Raw genomic sequence first — 18,380 nt, 5'->3', positions numbered from 1 at the left:
CAATACGATGCTTCGAATAATTGGTTCAAAGTGCGCAGCCTTTGCTCTTTTATTTCGTTTTCATCGGAGCAGGTCGGAGCTGGCAGAAGAGTGAGCCCTGTCTGCAGGAGCTCTGATTCCAGAAAGCATATTTTCCCTGTCTTTCTTACCACTCATCTGTGTCTCTTCGCTGACATGAGGCGTTGCTACACTCTGCAGTCTCCCGGCATTTAAAGTCTGCTACCAGCAGAGCACGTTCTGGACTTCACAGCGCCCAGCAAAGTACTAGCCTGCGCCCACCCCCTACTACCGCAAAAACCTTTTGCATGCTTTGGCAGAAGTGTGAACAAAATGCCACGAACCACCCCAGATGGGACTCGAACCCACAATCCCTGGCTTAGGAGGCCAGTGCCTTATCCATTAGGCCACTGGGGCCACTCGACAGAGAAGGGGAAAGTTCTTTCTTTTCCTCTTCTCTCACTGGAGTCACGGGTACTGGCCCACTGAAAAGGGCAAGTTGGCTCACGTCCAAAGCTGCAGTGTCCCAGCACACGCGGGCAAAAGGCACCTGCTTGCACTCGGCTGGACACTTCCGCTTTATGGGACACACGATGGAAAGTGGACTCAATTCCCAGACCTAACTCTTACCTGTTTGGTATTCTGACGCTCGATTGTAAAATATGGCCAGCTGGTAAAAATGACAAAGGGCACTCCAGCGCTGGTCCTTTGGCTGCAGGCGGCGTGTCAGCGGCCTAAAACAGCAAGAAATAGCGAGAGAAATAAAGTGAGAAGCAAGCACCTTTTCAATTGGGCTCTCGGGTCTATGGGACTGGCGTGCAGCCTCTTGATCACAAGCGCAGGTCCAGCGTGAAAGGGCGTGGCAGTGGAGTCACTCTGCTATTAATACCTGGTTGGCCAATCCTCGTTGCAATGGATGGCCATCTGCAGCTTTACTTGTAGCTCCACTGAAGGTATTTTGTTTTGGGCAAAGGGGTGAGATTGTGATTTCCTCTGCCGCAGATGAAGAGAAAGGGCTTTATGCACTACAGGTCCCTGGACAGCCAAGCAAGTGTGAGCCGGAGATTGTGCTTCAGCTCTGAAGCAGTGTATCGAGAGCCTTCGAGGAGGAGGGGAATTAGCTCAGATGGTAGAGCGCTCGCTTAGCATGCGAGAGGTAGCGGGATCGATGCCCGCATTCTCCAGCAAGACGCTTTTTCTTCATTTTCACTATTTTATTCAAAACTCGCCAATCGTCGCAAATAAAGTCATGTGCTCGCTTCTGTTTTTTTTACTATCATCCTAAAAGTCTTCCGTCCACTTTCTGCTATCCCAAAGAGTCACCCGCGCGAGGGCCGGCAACAGGCGTGATACTGTGCAACAGGCGCATTGCATGGCATTGGTGACATATTCAGGAAATTCCACTTTGATGCCACCCAGGGCTGTTAACCTTTTATTTCATTTCAATACGATGCTTCGAATAATTGGTTCAAAGTGCGCAGCCTTTGCTCTTTTATTTCGTTTTCATCGGAGCAGGTCGGAGCTGGCAGAAGAGTGAGCCCTGTCTGCAGGAGCTCTGATTCCAGAAAGCATATTTTCCCTGTCTTTCTTACCACTCATCTGTGTCTCTTCGCTGACATGAGGCGTTGCTACACTCTGCAGTCTCCCGGCATTTAAAGTCTGCTACCAGCAGAGCACGTTCTGGACTTCACAGCGCCCAGCAAAGTACTAGCCTGCGCCCACCCCCTACTACCGCAAAAACCTTTTGCATGCTTTGGCAGAAGTGTGAACAAAATGCCACGAACCACCCCAGATGGGACTCGAACCCACAATCCCTGGCTTAGGAGGCCAGTGCCTTATCCATTAGGCCACTGGGGCCACTCGACAGAGAAGGGGAAAGTTCTTTCTTTTCCTCTTCTCTCACTGGAGTCACGGGTACTGGCCCACTGAAAAGGGCAAGTTGGCTCACGTCCAAAGCTGCAGTGTCCCAGCACACGCGGGCAAAAGGCACCTGCTTGCACTCGGCTGGACACTTCCGCTTTATGGGACACACGATGGAAAGTGGACTCAATTCCCAGACCTAACTCTTACCTGTTTGGTATTCTGACGCTCGATTGTAAAATATGGCCAGCTGGTAAAAATGACAAAGGGCACTCCAGCGCTGGTCCTTTGGCTGCAGGCGGCGTGTCAGCGGCCTAAAACAGCAAGAAATAGCGAGAGAAATAAAGTGAGAAGCAAGCACCTTTTCAATTGGGCTCTCGGGTCTATGGGACTGGCGTGCAGCCTCTTGATCACAAGCGCAGGTCCAGCGTGAAAGGGCGTGGCAGTGGAGTCACTCTGCTATTAATACCTGGTTGGCCAATCCTCGTTGCAATGGATGGCCATCTGCAGCTTTACTTGTAGCTCCACTGAAGGTATTTTGTTTTGGGCAAAGGGGTGAGATTGTGATTTCCTCTGCCGCAGATGAAGAGAAAGGGCTTTATGCACTACAGGTCCCTGGACAGCCAAGCAAGTGTGAGCCGGAGATTGTGCTTCAGCTCTGAAGCAGTGTATCGAGAGCCTTCGAGGAGGAGGGGAATTAGCTCAGATGGTAGAGCGCTCGCTTAGCATGCGAGAGGTAGCGGGATCGATGCCCGCATTCTCCAGCAAGACGCTTTTTCTTCATTTTCACTATTTTATTCAAAACTCGCCAATCGTCGCAAATAAAGTCATGTGCTCGCTTCTGTTTTTTTTACTATCATCCTAAAAGTCTTCCGTCCACTTTCTGCTATCCCAAAGAGTCACCCGCGCGAGGGCCGGCAACAGGCGTGATACTGTGCAACAGGCGCATTGCATGGCATTGGTGACATATTCAGGAAATTCCACTTTGATGCCACCCAGGGCTGTTAACCTTTTATTTCATTTCAATACGATGCTTCGAATAATTGGTTCAAAGTGCGCAGCCTTTGCTCTTTTATTTCGTTTTCATCGGAGCAGGTCGGAGCTGGCAGAAGAGTGAGCCCTGTCTGCAGGAGCTCTGATTCCAGAAAGCATATTTTCCCTGTCTTTCTTACCACTCATCTGTGTCTCTTCGCTGACATGAGGCGTTGCTACACTCTGCAGTCTCCCGGCATTTAAAGTCTGCTACCAGCAGAGCACGTTCTGGACTTCACAGCGCCCAGCAAAGTACTAGCCTGCGCCCACCCCCTACTACCGCAAAAACCTTTTGCATGCTTTGGCAGAAGTGTGAACAAAATGCCACGAACCACCCCAGATGGGACTCGAACCCACAATCCCTGGCTTAGGAGGCCAGTGCCTTATCCATTAGGCCACTGGGGCCACTCGACAGAGAAGGGGAAAGTTCTTTCTTTTCCTCTTCTCTCACTGGAGTCACAGGTACTGGCCCACTGAAAAGGGCAAGTTGGCTCACGTCCAAAGCTGCAGTGTCCCAGCACACGCGGGCAAAAGGCACCTGCTTGCACTCGGCTGGACACTTCCGCTTTATGGGACACACGATGGAAAGTGGACTCAATTCCCAGACCTAACTCTTACCTGTTTGGTATTCTGACGCTCGATTGTAAAATATGGCCAGCTGGTAAAAATGACAAAGGGCACTCCAGCGCTGGTCCTTTGGCTGCAGGCGGCGTGTCAGCGGCCTAAAACAGCAAGAAATAGCGAGAGAAATAAAGTGAGAAGCAAGCACCTTTTCAATTGGGCTCTCGGGTCTATGGGACTGGCGTGCAGCCTCTTGATCACAAGCGCAGGTCCAGCGTGAAAGGGCGTGGCAGTGGAGTCACTCTGCTATTAATACCTGGTTGGCCAATCCTCGTTGCAATGGATGGCCATCTGCAGCTTTACTTGTAGCTCCACTGAAGGTATTTTGTTTTGGGCAAAGGGGTGAGATTGTGATTTCCTCTGCGGCAGATGAAGAGAAAGGGCTTTATGCACTACAGGTCCCTGGACAGCCAAGCAAGTGTGAGCCGGAGACTGTGCTTCAGCTCTGAAGCAGTGTATCGAGAGCCTTCGAGGAGGAGGGGAATTAGCTCAGATGGTAGAGCGCTCGCTTAGCATGCGAGAGGTAGCGGGATCGATGCCCGCATTCTCCAGCAAGACGCTTTTACTTCATTTTCACTATTTTATTCAAAACTCGCCAATCGTCGCAAATAAAGTCATGTGCTCGCTTCTGTTTTTTTTACTATCATCCTAAAAGTCTTCCGTCCACTTTCTGCTATCCCAAAGAGTCATCCGCGCGAGGGCCGGCAACAGGCGTGATACTGTGCAACAGGCGCATTGCATGGCATTGGTGACATATTCAGGAAATTCCACTTTGATGCCACCCAGGGCTGTTAACCTTTTATTTCATTTCAATACGATGCTTCGAATAATTGGTTCAAAGTGCGCAGCCTTTGCTCTTTTATTTCGTTTTCATCGGAGCAGGTCGGAGCTGGCAGAAGAGTGAGCCCTGTCTGCAGGAGCTCTGATTCCAGAAAGCATATTTTCCCTGTCTTTCTTACCACTCATCTGTGTCTCTTCGCTGACATGAGGCGTTGCTACACTCTGCAGTCTCCCGGCATTTAAAGTCTGCTACCAGCAGAGCACGTTCTGGACTTCACAGCGCCCAGCAAAGTACTAGCCTGCGCCCACCCCCTACTACCGCAAAAACCTTTTGCATGCTTTGGCAGAAGTGTGAACAAAATGCCACGAACCACCCCAGATTGGACTCGAACCCACAATCCCTGGCTTAGGAGGCCAGTGCCTTATCCATTAGGCCACTGGGGCCACTCGACAGAGAAGGGGAAAGTTCTTTCTTTTCCTCTTCTCTCACTGGAGTCACGGGTACTGGCCCACTGAAAAGGGCAAGTTGGCTCACGTCCAAAGCTGCAGTGTCCCAGCACACGCGGGCAAAAGGCACCTGCTTGCACTCGGCTGGACACTTCCGCTTTATGGGACACACGATGGAAAGTGGACTCAATTCCCAGACCTAACTCTTACCTGTTTGGTATTCTGACGCTCGATTGTAAAATATGGCCAGCTGGTAAAAATGACAAAGGGCACTCCAGCGCTGGTCCTTTGGCTGCAGGCGGCGTGTCAGCGGCCTAAAACAGCAAGAAATAGCGAGAGAAATAAAGTGAGAAGCAAGCACCTTTTCAATTGGGCTCTCGGGTCTATGGGACTGGCGTGCAGCCTCTTGATCACAAGCGCAGGTCCAGCGTGAAAGGGCGTGGCAGTGGAGTCACTCTGCTATTAATACCTGGTTGGCCAATCCTCGTTGCAATGGATGGCCATCTGCAGCTTTACTTGTAGCTCCACTGAAGGTATTTTGTTTTGGGCAAAGGGGTGAGATTGTGATTTCCTCTGCGGCAGATGAAGAGAAAGGGCTTTATGCACTACAGGTCCCTGGACAGCCAAGCAGGTGTGAGCCGGAGACTGTGCTTCAGCTCTGAAGCAGTGTATCGAGAGCCTTCGAGGAGGAGGGGAATTAGCTCAGATGGTAGAGCGCTCGCTTAGCATGCGAGAGGTAGCGGGATCGATGCCCGCATTCTCCAGCAAGACGCTTTTTCTTCATTTTCACTATTTTATTCAAAACTCGCCAATCGTCGCAAATAAAGTCATGTGCTCGCTTCTGTTTTTTTTACTATCATCCTAAAAGTCTTCCGTCCACTTTCTGCTATCCCAAAGAGTCACCCGCGCGAGGGCCGGCAACAGGCGTGATACTGTGCAACAGGCGCATTGCATGGCATTGGTGACATATTCAGGAAATTCCACTTTGATGCCACCCAGGGCTGTTAACCTTTTATTTCATTTCAATACGATGCTTCGAATAATTGGTTCAAAGTGCGCAGCCTTTGCTCTTTTATTTCGTTTTCATCGGAGCAGGTCGGAGCTGGCAGAAGAGTGAGCCCTGTCTGCAGGAGCTCTGATTCCAGAAAGCATATTTTCCCTGTCTTTCTTACCACTCATCTGTGTCTCTTCGCTGACATGAGGCGTTGCTACACTCTGCAGTCTCCCGGCATTTAAAGTCTGCTACCAGCAGAGCACGTTCTGGACTTCACAGCGCCCAGCAAAGTACTAGCCTGCGCCCACCCCCTACTACCGCAAAAACCTTTTGCATGCTTTGGCAGAAGTGTGAACAAAATGCCACGAACCACCCCAGATGGGACTCGAACCCACAATCCCTGGCTTAGGAGGCCAGTGCCTTATCCATTAGGCCACTGGGGCCACTCGACAGAGAAGGGGAAAGTTCTTTCTTTTCCTCTTCTCTCACTGGAGTCACGGGTACTGGCCCACTGAAAAGGGCAAGTTGGCTCACGTCCAAAGCTGCAGTGTCCCAGCACACGCGGGCAAAAGGCACCTGCTTGCACTCGGCTGGACACTTCCGCTTTATGGGACACACGATGGAAAGTGGACTCAATTCCCAGACCTAACTCTTACCTGTTTGGTATTCTGACGCTCGATTGTAAAATATGGCCAGCTGGTAAAAATGACAAAGGGCACTCCAGCGCTGGTCCTTTGGCTGCAGGCGGCGTGTCAGCGGCCTAAAACAGCAAGAAATAGCGAGAGAAATAAAGTGAGAAGCAAGCACCTTTTCAATTGGGCTCTCGGGTCTATGGGACTGGTGTGCAGCCTCTTGATCACAAGCGCAGGTCCAGCGTGAAAGGGCGTGGGAGTGGAGTCACTCTGCTATTAATACCTGGTTGGCCAATCCTCGTTGCAATGGATGGCCATCTGCAGCTTTACTTGTAGCTCCACTGAAGGTATTTTGTTTTGGGCAAAGGGGTGAGATTGTGATTTCCTCTGCGGCAGATGAAGAGAAAGGGCTTTATGCACTACAGGTCCCTGGACAGCCAAGCAAGTGTGAGCCGGAGACTGTGCTTCAGCTCTGAAGCAGTGTATCGAGAGCCTTCGAGGAGGAGGGGAATTAGCTCAGATGGTAGAGCGCTCGCTTAGCATGCGAGAGGTAGCGGGATCGATGCCCGCATTCTCCAGCAAGACGCTTTTTCTTCATTTTCACTATTTTATTCAAAACTCGCCAATCGTCGCAAATAAAGTCATGTGCTCGCTTCTGTTTTTTTTACTATCATCCTAAAAGTCTTCCGTCCACTTTCTGCTATCCCAAAGAGTCATCCGCGCGAGGGCCGGCAACAGGCGTGATACTGTGCAACAGGCGCATTGCATGGCATTGGTGACATATTCAGGAAATTCCACTTTGATGCCACCCAGGGCTGTTAACCTTTTATTTCATTTCAATACGATGCTTCGAATAATTGGTTCAAAGTGCGCAGCCTTTGCTCTTTTATTTCGTTTTCATCGGAGCAGGTCGGAGCTGGCAGAAGAGTGAGCCCTGTCTGCAGGAGCTCAGATTCCAGGAAGCATATTTTCCCTGTCTTTCTTACCACTCATCTGTGTCTCTTCGCTGACATGAGGGGTTGCTACACTCTGCAGTCTCCCGGCATTTAAAGTCTGCTACCAGCAGAGCACGTTCTGGACTTCACAGCGCCCAGCAAAGTACTAGCCTGCGCCCTCCCCCTACTACCGCAAAAACCTTTTGCATGCTTTGGCAGAAGTGTGAACAAAATGCCACGAACCACCCCAGATGGGACTCGAACCCACAATCCCTGGCTTAGGAGGCCAGTGCCTTATCCATTAGGCCACTGGGGCCACTCGTCAGAGAAGGGGAAAGTTCTTTCTTTTCCTCTTCTCTCACTGGAGTCACAGGTACTGGCCCACTGAAAAGGGCAAGTTGGCTCACGTCCAAAGCTGCAGTGTCCCAGCACACGCGGGCAAAAGGCACCTGCTTGCACTCGGCTGGACACTTCCGCTTTATGGGACACACGATGGAAAGTGGACTCAATTCCCAGACCTAACTCTTACCTGTTTGGTATTCTGACGCTCGATTGTAAAATATGGCCAGCTGGTAAAAATGACAAAGGGCACTCCAGCGCTGGTCCTTTGGCTGCAGGCGGCGTGTCAGCGGCCTAAAACAGCAAGAAATAGCGAGAGAAATAAAGTGAGAAGCAAGCACCTTTTCAATTGGGCTCTCGGGTCTATGGGACTGGCGTGCAGCCTCTTGATCACAAGCGCAGGTCCAGCGTGAAAGGGCGTGGCAGTGGAGTCACTCTGCTATTAATACCTGGTTGGCCAATCCTCGTTGCAATGGATGGCCATCTGCAGCTTTACTTGTAGCTCCACTGAAGGTATTTTGTTTTGGGCAAAGGGGTGAGATTGTGATTTCCTCTGCGGCAGATGAAGAGAAAGGGCTTTATGCACTACAGGTCCCTGGACAGCCAAGCAAGTGTGAGCCGGAGACTGTGCTTCAGCTCTGAAGCAGTGTATCGAGAGCCTTCGAGGAGGAGGGGAATTAGCTCAGATGGTAGAGCGCTCGCTTAGCATGCGAGAGGTAGCGGGATCGATGCCCGCATTCTCCAGCAAGACGCTTTTTCTTCATTTTCACTATTTTATTCAAAACTCGCCAATCGTCGCAAATAAAGTCATGTGCTCGCTTCTGTTTTTTTTACTATCATCCTAAAAGTCTTCCGTCCACTTTCTGCTATCCCAAAGAGTCATCCGCGCGAGGGCCGGCAACAGGCGTGATACTGTGCAACAGGCGCATTGCATGGCATTGGTGACATATTCAGGAAATTCCACTTTGATGCCACCCAGGGCTGTTAACCTTTTATTTCATTTCAATACGATGCTTCGAATAATTGGTTCAAAGTGCGCAGCCTTTGCTCTTTTATTTCGTTTTCATCGGAGCAGGTCGGAGCTGGCAGAAGAGTGAGCCCTGTCTGCAGGAGCTCTGATTCCAGAAAGCATATTTTCCCTGTCTTTCTTACCACTCATCTGTGTCTCTTCGCTGACATGAGGCGTTGCTACACTCTGCAGTCTCCCGGCATTTAAAGTCTGCTACCAGCAGAGCACGTTCTGGACTTCACAGCGCCCAGCAAAGTACTAGCCTGCGCCCACCCCCTACTACCGCAAAAACCTTTTGCATGCTTTGGCAGAAGTGTGAACAAAATGCCACGAACCACCCCAGATGGGACTCGAACCCACAATCCCTGGCTTAGGAGGCCAGTGCCTTATCCATTAGGCCACTGGGGCCACTCGACAGAGAAGGGGAAAGTTCTTTCTTTTCCTCTTCTCTCACTGGAGTCACGGGTACTGGCCCACTGAAAAGGGCAAGTTGGCTCACGTCCAAAGCTGCAGTGTCCCAGCACACGCGGGCAAAAGGCACCTGCTTGCACTCGGCTGGACACTTCCGCTTTATGGGACACACGATGGAAAGTGGACTCAATTCCCAGACCTAACTCTTACCTGTTTGGTATTCTGACGCTCGATTGTAAAATATGGCCAGCTGGTAAAAATGACAAAGGGCACTCCAGCGCTGGTCCTTTGGCTGCAGGCGGCGTGTCAGCGGCCTAAAACAGCAAGAAATAGCGAGAGAAATAAAGTGAGAAGCAAGCACCTTTTCAATTGGGCTCTCGGGTCTATGGGACTGGCGTGCAGCCTCTTGATCACAAGCGCAGGTCCAGCGTGAAAGGGCGTGGCAGTGGAGTCACTCTGCTATTAATACCTGGTTGGCAAATCCTCGTTGCAATGGATGGCCATCTGCAGCTTTACTTGTAGCTCCACTGAAGGTATTTTGTTTTGGGCAAAGGGGTGAGATTGTGATTTCCTCTGCGGCAGATGAAGAGAAAGGGCTTTATGCACTACAGGTCCCTGGACAGCCAAGCAAGTGTGAGGCGGAGACTGTGCTTCAGCTCTGAAGCAGTGTATCGAGAGCCTTCGAGGAGGAGGGGAATTAGCTCAGATGGTAGAGCGCTCGCTTAGCATGCGAGAGGTAGCGGGATCGATGCCCGCATTCTCCAGCAAGACGCTTTTTCTTCATTTTCACTATTTTATTCAAAACTCGCCAATCGTCGCAAATAAAGTCATGTGCTCGCTTCTGTTTTTTTTACTATCATCCTAAAAGTCTTCCGTCCACTTTCTGCTATCCCAAAGAGTCATCCGCGCGAGGGCCGGCAACAGGCGTGATACTGTGCAACAGGCGCATTGCATGGCATTGGTGACATATTCAGGAAATTCCACTTTGATGCCACCCAGGGCTGTTAACCTTTTATTTCATTTCAATACGATGCTTCGAATAATTGGTTCAAAGTGCGCAGCCTTTGCTCTTTTATTTCGTTTTCATCGGAGCAGGTCGGAGCTGGCAGAAGAGTGAGCCCTGTCTGCAGGAGCTCTGATTCCAGAAAGCATATTTTCCCTGTCTTTCTTACCACTCATCTGTGTCTCTTCGCTGACATGAGGCGTTGCTACACTCTGCAGTCTCCCGGCATTTAAAGTCTGCTACCAGCAGAGCACGTTCTGGACTTCACAGCGCCCAGCAAAGTACTAGCCTGCGCCCACCCCCTACTACCGCAAAAACCTTTTGCATGCTTTGGCAGAAGTGTGAACAAAATGCCACGAACCACCCCAGATGGGACTCGAACCCACAATCCCTGGCTTAGGAGGCCAGTGCCTTATCCATTAGGCCACTGGGGCCACTCGTCAGAGAAGGGGAAAGTTCTTTCTTTTCCTCTTCTCTCACTGGAGTCACAGGTACTGGCCCACTCAAAAGGGCAAGTTGGCTCACGTCCAAAGCTGCAGTGTCCCAGCACACGCGGGCAAAAGGCACCTGCTTGCACTCGGCTGGACACTTCCGCTTTATGGGACACACGATGGAAAGTGGACTCAATTCCCAGACCTAACTCTTACCTGTTTGGTATTCTGACGCTCGATTGTAAAATATGGCCAGCTGGTAAAAATGACAAAGGGCACTCCAGCGCTGGTCCTTTGGCTGCAGGCGGCGTGTCAGCGGCCTAAAACAGCAAGAAATAGCGAGAGAAATAAAGTGAGAAGCAAGCACCTTTTCAATTGGGCTCTCGGGTCTATGGGACTGGCGTGCAGCCTCTTGATCACAAGCGCAGGTCCAGCGTGAAAGGGCGTGGCAGTGGAGTCACTCTGCTATTAATACCTGGTTGGCCAATCCTCGTTGCAATGGATGGCCATCTGCAGCTTTACTTGTAGCTCCACTGAAGGTATTTTGTTTTGGGCAAAGGGGTGAGATTGTGATTTCCTCTGCGGCAGATGAAGAGAAAGGGCTTTATGCACTACAGGTCCCTGGACAGCCAAGCAAGTGTGAGCCGGAGACTGTGCTTCAGCTCTGAAGCAGTGTATCGAGAGCCTTCGAGGAGGAGGGGAATTAGCTCAGATGGTAGAGCGCTCGCTTAGCATGCGAGAGGTAGCGGGATCGATGCCCGCATTCTCCAGCAAGACGCTTTTACTTCATTTTCACTATTTTATTCAAAACTCGCCAATCGTCGCAAATAAAGTCATGTGCTCGCTTCTGTTTTTTTTACTATCATCCTAAAAGTCTTCCGTCCACTTTCTGCTATCCCAAAGAGTCACCCGCGCGAGGGCCGGCAACAGGCGTGATACTGTGCAACAGGCGCATTGCATGGCATTGGTGACATATTCAGGAAATTCCACTTTGATGCCACCCAGGGCTGTTAACCTTTTATTTCATTTCAATACGATGCTTCGAATAATTGGTTCAAAGTGCGCAGCCTTTGCTCTTTTATTTCGTTTTCATCGGAGCAGGTCGGAGCTGGCAGAAGAGTGAGCCCTGTCTGCAGGAGCTCTGATTCCAGAAAGCATATTTTCCCTGTCTTTCTTACCACTCATCTGTGTCTCTTCGCTGACATGAGGCGTTGCTACACTCTGCAGTCTCCCGGCATTTAAAGTCTGCTACCAGCAGAGCACGTTCTGGACTTCACAGCGCCCAGCAAAGTACTAGCCTGCGCCCACCCCCTACTACCGCAAAAACCTTTTGCATGCTTTGGCAGAAGTGTGAACAAAATGCCACGAACCACCCCAGATGGGACTCGAACCCACAATCCCTGGCTTAGGAGGCCAGTGCCTTATCCATTAGGCCACTGGGGCCACTCGACAGAGAAGGGGAAAGTTCTTTCTTTTCCTCTTCTCTCACTGGAGTCACGGGTACTGGCCCACTGAAAAGGGCAAGTTGGCTCACGTCCAAAGCTGCAGTGTCCCAGCACACGCGGGCAAAAGGCACCTGCTTGCACTCGGCTGGACACTTCCGCTTTATGGGACACACGATGGAAAGTGGACTCAATTCCCAGACCTAACTCTTACCTGTTTGGTATTCTGACGCTCGATTGTAAAATATGGCCAGCTGGTAAAAATGACAAAGGGCACTCCAGCGCTGGTCCTTTGGCTGCAGGCGGCGTGTCAGCGGCCTAAAACAGCAAGAAATAGCGAGAGAAATAAAGTGAGAAGCAAGCACCTTTTCAATTGGGCTCTCGGGTCTATGGGACTGGCGTGCAGCCTCTTGATCACAAGCGCAGGTCCAGCGTGAAAGGGCGTGGCAGTGGAGTCACTCTGCTATTAATACCTGGTTGGCCAATCCTCGTTGCAATGGATGGCCATCTGCAGCTTTACTTGTAGCTCCACTGAAGGTATTTTGTTTTGGGCAAAGGGGTGAGATTGTGATTTCCTCTGCGGCAGATGAAGAGAAAGGGCTTTATGCACTACAGGTCCCTGGACAGCCAAGCAGGTGTGAGCCGGAGACTGTGCTTCAGCTCTGAAGCAGTGTATCGAGAGCCTTCGAGGAGGAGGGGAATTAGCTCAGATGGTAGAGCGCTCGCTTAGCATGCGAGAGGTAGCGGGATCGATGCCCGCATTCTCCAGCAAGACGCTTTTTCTTCATTTTCACTATTTTATTCAAAACTCGCCAATCGTCGCAAATAAAGTCATGTGCTCGCTTCTGTTTTTTTTACTATCATCCTAAAAGTCTTCCGTCCACTTTCTGCTATCCCAAAGAGTCACCCGCGCGAGGGCCGGCAACAGGCGTGATACTGTGCAACAGGCGCATTGCATGGCATTGGTGACATATTCAGGAAATTCCACTTTGATGCCACCCAGGGCTGTTAACCTTTTATTTCATTTCAATACGATGCTTCGAATAATTGGTTCAAAGTGCGCAGCCTTTGCTCTTTTATTTCGTTTTCATCGGAGCAGGTCGGAGCTGGCAGAAGAGTGAGCCCTGTCTGCAGGAGCTCTGATTCCAGAAAGCATATTTTCCCTGTCTTTCTTACCACTCATCTGTGTCTCTTCGCTGACATGAGGGGTTGCTACACTCTGCAGTCTCCCGGCATTTAAAGTCTGCTACCAGCAGAGCACGTTCTGGACTTCACAGCGCCCAGCAAAGTACTAGCCTGCGCCCACCCCCTACTACCTCAAAAACCTTTTGCATGCTTTGGCAGAAGTGTGAACAAAATGCCACGAACCACCCCAGATGGGACTCGAACCCACAATCCCTGGCTTAGGAGGCCAGTGCCTTATCCATTAGGCCACTGGGGCCACTCGACAGAGAAGGGGAAAGTTCTTTCTTTTCCTCTTCTCTCACTGGAGTCACGGGTACTGGCCCACTGAAAAGGGCAAGTTGGCTCACGTCCAAAGCTGCAGTGTCCCAGCACACGCGGGCAAAAGGCACCTGCTTGCACTCGGCTGGACACTTCCGCTTTATGGGACACACGATGGAAAGTGGACTCAATTCCCAGACCTAACTCTTACCTGTTTGGTATTCTGACGCTCGATTGTAAAATATGGCCAGCTGGTAAAAATGACAAAGGGCACTCCAGCGCTGGTCCTTTGGCTGCAGGCGGCGTGTCAGCGGCCTAAAACAGCAAGAAATAGCGAGAGAAATAAAGTGAGAAGCAAGCACCTTTTCAATTGGGCTCTCGGGTCTATGGGACTGGCGTGCAGCCTCTTGATCACAAGCGCAGGTCCAGCGTGAAAGGGCGTGGCAGTGGAGTCACTCTGCTATTAATACCTGGTTGGCCAATCCTCGTTGCAATGGATGGCCATCTGCAGCTTTACTTGTAGCTCCACTGAAGGTATTTTGTTTTGGGCAAAGGGGTGAGATTGTGATTTCCTCTGCGGCAGATGAAGAGAAAGGGCTTTATGCACTACAGGTCCCTGGACAGCCAAGCAAGTGTGAGCCGGAGACTGTGCTTCAGCTCTGAAGCAGTGTATCGAGAGCCTTCGAGGAGGAGGGGAATTAGCTCAGATGGTAGAGCGCTCGCTTAGCATGCGAGAGGTAGCGGGATCGATGCCCGCATTCTCCAGCAAGACGCTTTTACTTCATTTTCACTATTTTATTCAAAACTCGCCAATCGTCGCAAATAAAGTCATGTGCTCGCTTCTGTTTTTTTTACTATCATCCTAAAAGTCTTCCGTCCACTTTCTGCTATCCCAAAGAGTCATCCGCGCGAGGGCCGGCAACAGGCGTGATACTGTGCAACAGGCGCATTGCATGGCATTGGTGACATATTCAGGAAATTCCACTTTGATGCCACCCAGGGCTGTTAACCTTTTATTTCATTTCAATACGATGCTTCGAATAATTGGTTCAAAGTGCGCAGCCTTTGCTCTTTTATTTCGTTTTCATCGGAGCAGGTCGGAGCTGGCAGAAGAGTGAGCCCTGTCTGCAGGAGCTCTGATTCCAGAAAGCATATTTTCCCTGTCTTTCTTACCACTCATCTGTGTCTCTTCGCTGACATGAGGCGTTGCTACACTCTGCAGTCTCCCGGCATTTAAAGTCTGCTACCAGCAGAGCACGTTCTGGACTTCACAGCGCCCAGCAAAGTACTAGCCTGCGCCCACCCCCTACTACCGCAAAAACCTTTTGCATGCTTTGGCAGAAGTGTGAACAAAATGCCACGAACCACCCCAGATGGGACTCGAACCCACAATCCCTGGCTTAGGAGGCCAGTGCCTTATCCATTAGGCCACTGGGGCCACTCGACAGAGAAGGGGAAAGTTCTTTCTTTTCCTCTTCTCTCACTGGAGTCACGGGTACTGGCCCACTGAAAAGGGCAAGTTGGCTCACGTCCAAAGCTGCAGTGTCCCAGCACACGCGGGCAAAAGGCACCTGCTTGCACTCGGCTGGACACTTCCGCTTTATGGGACACACGATGGAAAGTGGACTCAATTCCCAGACCTAACTCTTACCTGTTTGGTATTCTGACGCTCGATTGTAAAATATGGCCAGCTGGTAAAAATGACAAAGGGCACTCCAGCGCTGGTCCTTTGGCTGCAGGCGGCGTGTCAGCGGCCTAAAACAGCAAGAAATAGCGAGAGAAATAAAGTGAGAAGCAAGCACCTTTTCAATTGGGCTCTCGGGTCTATGGGACTGGCGTGCAGCCTCTTGATCACAAGCGCAGGTCCAGCGTGAAAGGGCGTGGCAGTGGAGTCACTCTGCTATTAATACCTGGTTGGCCAATCCTCGTTGCAATGGATGGCCATCTGCAGCTTTACTTGTAGCTCCACTGAAGGTATTTTGTTTTGGGCAAAGGGGTGAGATTGTGATTTCCTCTGCGGCAGATGAAGAGAAAGGGCTTTATGCACTACAGGTCCCTGGACAGCCAAGCAGGTGTGAGCCGGAGACTGTGCTTCAGCTCTGAAGCAGTGTATCGAGAGCCTTCGAGGAGGAGGGGAATTAGCTCAGATGGTAGAGCGCTCGCTTAGCATGCGAGAGGTAGCGGGATCGATGCCCGCATTCTCCAGCAAGACGCTTTTTCTTCATTTTCACTATTTTATTCAAAACTCGCCAATCGTCGCAAATAAAGTCATGTGCTCGCTTCTGTTTTTTTTACTATCATCCTAAAAGTCTTCCGTCCACTTTCTGCTATCCCAAAGAGTCACCCGCGCGAGGGCCGGCAACAGGCGTGATACTGTGCAACAGGCGCATTGCATGGCATTGGTGACATATTCAGGAAATTCCACTTTGATGCCACCCAGGGCTGTTAACCTTTTATTTCATTTCAATACGATGCTTCGAATAATTGGTTCAAAGTGCGCAGCCTTTGCTCTTTTATTTCGTTTTCATCGGAGCAGGTCGGAGCTGGCAGAAGAGTGAGCCCTGTCTGCAGGAGCTCTGATTCCAGAAAGCATATTTTCCCTGTCTTTCTTACCACTCATCTGTGTCTCTTCGCTGACATGAGGGGTTGCTACACTCTGCAGTCTCCCGGCATTTAAAGTCTGCTACCAGCAGAGCACGTTCTGGACTTCACAGCGCCCAGCAAAGTACTAGCCTGCGCCCACCCCCTACTACCTCAAAAACCTTTTGCATGCTTTGGCAGAAGTGTGAACAAAATGCCACGAACCACCCCAGATGGGACTCGAACCCACAATCCCTGGCTTAGGAGGCCAGTGCCTTATCCATTAGGCCACTGGGGCCACTCGACAGAGAAGGGGAAAGTTCTTTCTTTTCCTCTTCTCTCACTGGAGTCACGGGTACTGGCCCACTGAAAAGGGCAAGTTGGCTCACGTCCAAAGCTGCAGTGTCCCAGCACACGCGGGCAAAAGGCACCTGCTTGCACTCGGCTGGACACTTCCGCTTTATGGGACACACGATGGAAAGTGGACTCAATTCCCAGACCTAACTCTTACCTGTTTGGTATTCTGACGCTCGATTGTAAAATATGGCCAGCTGGTAAAAATGACAAAGGGCACTCCAGCGCTGGTCCTTTGGCTGCAGGCGGCGTGTCAGCGGCCTAAAACAGCAAGAAATAGCGAGAGAAATAAAGTGAGAAGCAAGCACCTTTTCAATTGGGCTCTCGGGTCTATGGGACTGGCGTGCAGCCTCTTGATCACAAGCGCAGGTCCAGCGTGAAAGGGCGTGGCAGTGGAGTCACTCTGCTATTAATACCTGGTTGGCCAATCCTCGTTGCAATGGATGGCCATCTGCAGCTTTACTTGTAGCTCCACTGAAGGTATTTTGTTTTGGGCAAAGGGGTGAGATTGTGATTTCCTCTGCGGCAGATGAAGAGAAAGGGCTTTATGCACTACAGGTCCCTGGACAGCCAAGCAAGTGTGAGCCGGAGACTGTGCTTCAGCTCTGAAGCAGTGTATCGAGAGCCTTCGAGGAGGAGGGGAATTAGCTCAGATGGTAGAGCGCTCGCTTAGCATGCGAGAGGTAGCGGGATCGATGCCCGCATTCTCCAGCAAGACGCTTTTACTTCATTTTCACTATTTTATTCAAAACTCGCCAATCGTCGCAAATAAAGTCATGTGCTCGCTTCTGTTTTTTTTACTATCATCCTAAAAGTCTTCCGTCCACTTTCTGCTATCCCAAAGAGTCATCCGCGCGAGGGCCGGCAACAGGCGTGATACTGTGCAACAGGCGCATTGCATGGCATTGGTGACATATTCAGGAAATTCCACTTTGATGCCACCCAGGGCTGTTAACCTTTTATTTCATTTCAATACGATGCTTCGAATAATTGGTTCAAAGTGCGCAGCCTTTGCTCTTTTATTTCGTTTTCATCGGAGCAGGTCGGAGCTGGCAGAAGAGTGAGCCCTGTCTGCAGGAGCTCTGATTCCAGAAAGCATATTTTCCCTGTCTTTCTTACCACTCATCTGTGTCTCTTCGCTGACATGAGGCGTTGCTACACTCTGCAGTCTCCCGGCATTTAAAGTCTGCTACCAGCAGAGCACGTTCTGGACTTCACAGCGCCCAGCAAAGTACTAGCCTGCGCCCACCCCCTACTACCGCAAAAACCTTTTGCATGCTTTGGCAGAAGTGTGAACAAAATGCCACGAACCACCCCAGATGGGACTCGAACCCACAATCCCTGGCTTAGGAGGCCAGTGCCTTATCCATTAGGCCACTGGGGCCACTCGACAGAGAAGGGGAAAGTTCTTTCTTTTCCTCTTCTCTCACTGGAGTCACGGGTACTGGCCCACTGAAAAGGGCAAGTTGGCTCACGTCCAAAGCTGCAGTGTCCCAGCACACGCGGGCAAAAGGCACCTGCTTGCACTCGGCTGGACACTTCCGCTTTATGGGACACACGATGGAAAGTGGACTCAATTCCCAGACCTAACTCTTACCTGTTTGGTATTCTGACGCTCGATTGTAAAATATGGCCAGCTGGTAAAAATGACAAAGGGCACTCCAGCGCTGGTCCTTTGGCTGCAGGCGGCGTGTCAGCGGCCTAAAACAGCAAGAAATAGCGAGAGAAATAAAGTGAGAAGCAAGCACCTTTTCAATTGGGCTCTCGGGTCTATGGGACTGGCGTGCAGCCTCTTGATCACAAGCGCAGGTCCAGCGTGAAAGGGCGTGGCAGTGGAGTCACTCTGCTATTAATACCTGGTTGGCCAATCCTCGTTGCAATGGATGGCCATCTGCAGCTTTACTTGTAGCTCCACTGAAGGTATTTTGTTTTGGGCAAAGGGGTGAGATTGTGATTTCCTCTGCGGCAGATGAAGAGAAAGGGCTTTATGCACTACAGGTCCCTGGACAGCCAAGCAGGTGTGAGCCGGAGACTGTGCTTCAGCTCTGAAGCAGTGTATCGAGAGCCTTC

At 50.8% G+C, this 18,380-nt stretch overlaps 25 non-coding genes across 25 annotated transcripts; 12 read left to right on the top strand and 13 right to left on the bottom strand.

Annotated features, from left to right (window-relative positions):
- Positions 1–341: 341 nt before the first annotated feature.
- Positions 342–414, bottom strand: TRNAR-CCU (transfer RNA arginine (anticodon CCU)). The gene has a single exon. It is a non-coding gene; the product is annotated as a tRNA-Arg (tRNA).
- A 694-nt stretch (positions 415–1,108) lies between these two features.
- On the top strand, positions 1,109–1,181 carry TRNAA-AGC (transfer RNA alanine (anticodon AGC)). Its single transcript has one exon. It is a non-coding gene; the product is annotated as a tRNA-Ala (tRNA).
- Positions 1,182–1,781: 600 nt separating this feature from the next.
- On the bottom strand, positions 1,782–1,854 carry TRNAR-CCU (transfer RNA arginine (anticodon CCU)). Its single transcript has one exon. It is a non-coding gene; the product is annotated as a tRNA-Arg (tRNA).
- A 694-nt stretch (positions 1,855–2,548) lies between these two features.
- Positions 2,549–2,621, top strand: TRNAA-AGC (transfer RNA alanine (anticodon AGC)). The gene has a single exon. It is a non-coding gene; the product is annotated as a tRNA-Ala (tRNA).
- A 600-nt stretch (positions 2,622–3,221) lies between these two features.
- TRNAR-CCU (transfer RNA arginine (anticodon CCU)) lies at positions 3,222–3,294 on the bottom strand. Its single transcript has one exon. It is a non-coding gene; the product is annotated as a tRNA-Arg (tRNA).
- Positions 3,295–3,988: 694 nt separating this feature from the next.
- On the top strand, positions 3,989–4,061 carry TRNAA-AGC (transfer RNA alanine (anticodon AGC)). The gene has a single exon. It is a non-coding gene; the product is annotated as a tRNA-Ala (tRNA).
- Positions 4,062–4,661: 600 nt separating this feature from the next.
- Positions 4,662–4,734, bottom strand: TRNAR-CCU (transfer RNA arginine (anticodon CCU)). The gene has a single exon. It is a non-coding gene; the product is annotated as a tRNA-Arg (tRNA).
- Positions 4,735–5,428: 694 nt separating this feature from the next.
- Positions 5,429–5,501, top strand: TRNAA-AGC (transfer RNA alanine (anticodon AGC)). The gene has a single exon. It is a non-coding gene; the product is annotated as a tRNA-Ala (tRNA).
- A 600-nt stretch (positions 5,502–6,101) lies between these two features.
- On the bottom strand, positions 6,102–6,174 carry TRNAR-CCU (transfer RNA arginine (anticodon CCU)). The gene has a single exon. It is a non-coding gene; the product is annotated as a tRNA-Arg (tRNA).
- Positions 6,175–6,868: 694 nt separating this feature from the next.
- TRNAA-AGC (transfer RNA alanine (anticodon AGC)) lies at positions 6,869–6,941 on the top strand. Its single transcript has one exon. It is a non-coding gene; the product is annotated as a tRNA-Ala (tRNA).
- Positions 6,942–7,541: 600 nt separating this feature from the next.
- Positions 7,542–7,614, bottom strand: TRNAR-CCU (transfer RNA arginine (anticodon CCU)). Its single transcript has one exon. It is a non-coding gene; the product is annotated as a tRNA-Arg (tRNA).
- A 694-nt stretch (positions 7,615–8,308) lies between these two features.
- TRNAA-AGC (transfer RNA alanine (anticodon AGC)) lies at positions 8,309–8,381 on the top strand. The gene has a single exon. It is a non-coding gene; the product is annotated as a tRNA-Ala (tRNA).
- Positions 8,382–8,981: 600 nt separating this feature from the next.
- TRNAR-CCU (transfer RNA arginine (anticodon CCU)) lies at positions 8,982–9,054 on the bottom strand. Its single transcript has one exon. It is a non-coding gene; the product is annotated as a tRNA-Arg (tRNA).
- Positions 9,055–9,748: 694 nt separating this feature from the next.
- Positions 9,749–9,821, top strand: TRNAA-AGC (transfer RNA alanine (anticodon AGC)). Its single transcript has one exon. It is a non-coding gene; the product is annotated as a tRNA-Ala (tRNA).
- A 600-nt stretch (positions 9,822–10,421) lies between these two features.
- TRNAR-CCU (transfer RNA arginine (anticodon CCU)) lies at positions 10,422–10,494 on the bottom strand. Its single transcript has one exon. It is a non-coding gene; the product is annotated as a tRNA-Arg (tRNA).
- Positions 10,495–11,188: 694 nt separating this feature from the next.
- Positions 11,189–11,261, top strand: TRNAA-AGC (transfer RNA alanine (anticodon AGC)). The gene has a single exon. It is a non-coding gene; the product is annotated as a tRNA-Ala (tRNA).
- A 600-nt stretch (positions 11,262–11,861) lies between these two features.
- On the bottom strand, positions 11,862–11,934 carry TRNAR-CCU (transfer RNA arginine (anticodon CCU)). The gene has a single exon. It is a non-coding gene; the product is annotated as a tRNA-Arg (tRNA).
- Positions 11,935–12,628: 694 nt separating this feature from the next.
- Positions 12,629–12,701, top strand: TRNAA-AGC (transfer RNA alanine (anticodon AGC)). Its single transcript has one exon. It is a non-coding gene; the product is annotated as a tRNA-Ala (tRNA).
- Positions 12,702–13,301: 600 nt separating this feature from the next.
- TRNAR-CCU (transfer RNA arginine (anticodon CCU)) lies at positions 13,302–13,374 on the bottom strand. Its single transcript has one exon. It is a non-coding gene; the product is annotated as a tRNA-Arg (tRNA).
- A 694-nt stretch (positions 13,375–14,068) lies between these two features.
- On the top strand, positions 14,069–14,141 carry TRNAA-AGC (transfer RNA alanine (anticodon AGC)). Its single transcript has one exon. It is a non-coding gene; the product is annotated as a tRNA-Ala (tRNA).
- A 600-nt stretch (positions 14,142–14,741) lies between these two features.
- TRNAR-CCU (transfer RNA arginine (anticodon CCU)) lies at positions 14,742–14,814 on the bottom strand. Its single transcript has one exon. It is a non-coding gene; the product is annotated as a tRNA-Arg (tRNA).
- Positions 14,815–15,508: 694 nt separating this feature from the next.
- TRNAA-AGC (transfer RNA alanine (anticodon AGC)) lies at positions 15,509–15,581 on the top strand. The gene has a single exon. It is a non-coding gene; the product is annotated as a tRNA-Ala (tRNA).
- Positions 15,582–16,181: 600 nt separating this feature from the next.
- TRNAR-CCU (transfer RNA arginine (anticodon CCU)) lies at positions 16,182–16,254 on the bottom strand. The gene has a single exon. It is a non-coding gene; the product is annotated as a tRNA-Arg (tRNA).
- A 694-nt stretch (positions 16,255–16,948) lies between these two features.
- Positions 16,949–17,021, top strand: TRNAA-AGC (transfer RNA alanine (anticodon AGC)). The gene has a single exon. It is a non-coding gene; the product is annotated as a tRNA-Ala (tRNA).
- A 600-nt stretch (positions 17,022–17,621) lies between these two features.
- Positions 17,622–17,694, bottom strand: TRNAR-CCU (transfer RNA arginine (anticodon CCU)). The gene has a single exon. It is a non-coding gene; the product is annotated as a tRNA-Arg (tRNA).
- Between the last annotated feature and the right edge of the window lie 686 nt (positions 17,695–18,380).

The sequence above is a fragment of the Ambystoma mexicanum genome, chromosome 5q (assembly GCF_040938575.1).
Source record: "Ambystoma mexicanum isolate Mex_15411 chromosome 5q, UKY_AmexF1_1, whole genome shotgun sequence".
NCBI lineage: Eukaryota > Metazoa > Chordata > Amphibia > Caudata > Ambystomatidae > Ambystoma > Ambystoma mexicanum.
The sequence above is the reverse complement of the archived record's forward strand: the minus strand, read 5'-3'. Positions and strand labels throughout refer to the sequence as shown.